Source organism: Theobroma umbraticum, unplaced genomic scaffold (genome assembly GCF_002168275.2).
Source record: "Theobroma umbraticum cultivar Fairchild unplaced genomic scaffold, ASM216827v3 scaffold_81.0, whole genome shotgun sequence".
NCBI classification, from domain to species: Eukaryota; Viridiplantae; Streptophyta; class Magnoliopsida; order Malvales; family Malvaceae; genus Theobroma; species Theobroma umbraticum.
This window is the reverse complement of record NW_018397268.1, coordinates 5,984,761-5,985,083: the sequence shown is the minus strand read 5'-3', so window position 1 is coordinate 5,985,083 and position 323 is coordinate 5,984,761.

The following is a 323-nucleotide window of genomic DNA, read 5'->3' as shown; positions in this document are numbered from 1 at the left end:
TAAATGTGTAAGGCAATACTTCTCCTTTTGGGGTGATAAAGATGACTCTTACACCTGCCCCATCTTGTCAAGCTACTCCATAAAAGTAGAGCTTCCATGGCTTAGGGATTTCAATGTAGATAACATCTTCATTAGGGAGATCTTCAGAGAATTCTCAATCATTCGAAATTGGATGGTCTGCAAGAAAGTCTACAAGTGCTTGTCCTTTGATGGCCTTTTGAAGGATATATGTGATGTCAAATTCTTGTAGCAAAATAGCCCATTTTGCCAATCTCCCACTATGCACCAATTTTGACATAAGATACTTGAGGGGATCTGCTCGT